Raw genomic sequence first — 2,392 nt, 5'->3', positions numbered from 1 at the left:
GCCCTCACTGCCGCTCTCTGCCAAAGCTGACGACTACATCACCATACGTAAAACACGTTATTTTATTAATTCGTTTAACAACTGCTCCTGGAGCCCTGTGTGTCCAGAACACTCTAGGATATTTGGACCATAATTTGGATAAACATTTTATCTTCATCGTTTTCACACTAGAACAGAGGACATGCAAGAAATATTTAAATCTGTGGTCGTTTTCTTCCTTATACTGTCAATGCTATTATAATATATGTTTTATAGCAGGCATTAAACTTACTAATAGAGTAGAAGCAACAGAGATTGCTCATACCAGATGTGTTTAAAATTTTGCATTTTTAGTGTATATAACATAGCGATGTCACTACATGCTAGCAACAGATTTTCACATTCATGTCTGATGTGTGAACATATGCTTATACGCCATATTATGTCTAGCACATATCAGGCCCTGTAGGTAATAACTGTTGGACACGTTGTAAATGTTATATATCGGTTCACCTCTACTAATGTGCATAAACTACAGCCTTATGATATAGCTGTTCTGTCAGACATGCATATTCCCTAGTGCACAGCTCACACCACATTTGTGCGTGTGGAAACTCACTCTCCACTCAATATCTCAGGTTCCCAGAGAACAATTTCACCCTTTTTTCTCTCACTTTAAATACTCAAAACCCAATAATTTCTCCAAACTGAATTTATGAATGTATTTCCCTTGAGTTAGTTATATGATGGGAGATTGTCAAAACCACCTGAGCTTTTAAGGAATGACTTTTAAGAATGAAAAGTAGTGAAGAGTGGTAGTTTGACTAGGAATGGTTCCCATAGACTCGTGTTTGAGTGCTTGGCCCATAGGGAGTGACACCATTAGGAGGTGTGGCCTTGTTGGAGGAAGTGTGTCACTGTGGTGGTGGGGCTTTAAGGGCTCAGATGCTCAGGCTACACCCAGTGTGGCTCACAGTCTCCTGCTGCTGTGTGTGGATCAAGATGTAGAACTCTCAGCTCCTTCTCCAGCACCAAATCTGACTGCAGGCTGCCATGCTTCCTGCCATGATGATAATGGACTAAATTTCTGAAACTCTAAGCCAGCCCCAATGAAATGTTTTCCTTTATAAGAGTTGCCGTGGTCATGGTGTCTCTTCACAGCAATAGAAAAGTAACTAAGACAAACCTTAAGAAAGACAAATGTTTCTGTAAAAACAAAGCAAGAAGCTGGAGACTTGGCTCAGTGCTTAAACCGCTTGAGCTGTACGAATGCAGGCCAGATGTTGGATCCCCAGAATCCGTGAGTGTTGGATGGGCCTGTGGCTATTCCAGCCTCAGAGAATCAGCAGATCCCCAGAGGAAGCTGGCTATGGGGACTGGCCGTGTCTGCGAGCTCCGGGTGAGACTGAGAGCCTGCCTCCATGCACATGTGGAAGAATGACTGGAGGACCTCTACATCTAGGTAAACCCTGTGCATGTGGACTAATGTGAGCTGCACACATGCAACTTTTACACACACACATATGCACACTGTGTGTTCACACACAGATGGAAGAAGAACATGAGTAAATAAAACAAAGCAAAACACAAACGGAAAACAATTGCCTGATATTTCGGTTCATTCGTTTGTGTGTAGTAACAAACTAGGAAACTCAAAAGAGTCTTGTTTGAGCAATCTCTGGAACACTCAAAAAGTGAGCAATTTACCTTCTTCTATGCTAAGTAATATTTGAAAATGTTTATAATTTCTCAGACCCTGCAGGAATGTCATTGGCTCATGTAGTAGACATTCAACAAAGGTCTTCGGCACACAGGCCCCTCAACCTCCAGAGTGGAATAGAAGGCACCTGGAGGTGTGGGAGAATGGAAAGGCTGGCTCATCCCTCGTGGGCGCCTCTGCACAATGGTGGGCGGGGCGGGAATGGAAGAGACAGGCGCTAGAAATGAACATATGCCAGCGTGGCAATCTGAGCCTCCTCTCCTCTTCTACTGGGTAATTGCCATGGCTGACATAAAGCAGCACACAGGGAGGAAGGCGAGAGGACACCCCCACTCCACTTGAATGAACGTGAGCTGCTCTTCACCTCATCTGGTTCCTTTCCCAAGTCTGGTGCTGATGAGAAAGAAGCGAGACAGATCTGAGGTCCTGTTGCTGCAGCCTCTGAAAGGGCTACAGTTAACAAGCCTTGAAGGGTACCAGGGGAGTCATTCATGCTTCATGGTGGCGCGCTCTCTGAAGAGGTTGCCTCCAAGTTCAGTTGATTTCCCTTCAGAAATGGCCACGGTTATATTTATTCCAGGGCTGTGTCATGCTTCACTTCTGGCTGTCGACAGCTTTCATTGTCTATTTTGACCTCTTTGGGAGCAGCCATTGATTGTTGATGCTGATAGTGCCACTGAAAGCGTAAGGCAC

This window comes from Meriones unguiculatus, chromosome 17 (genome assembly GCF_030254825.1).
Source record: "Meriones unguiculatus strain TT.TT164.6M chromosome 17, Bangor_MerUng_6.1, whole genome shotgun sequence".
Lineage (NCBI taxonomy): Eukaryota > Metazoa > Chordata > Mammalia > Rodentia > Muridae > Meriones > Meriones unguiculatus.
This window is presented reverse-complemented; position numbering follows the sequence as displayed.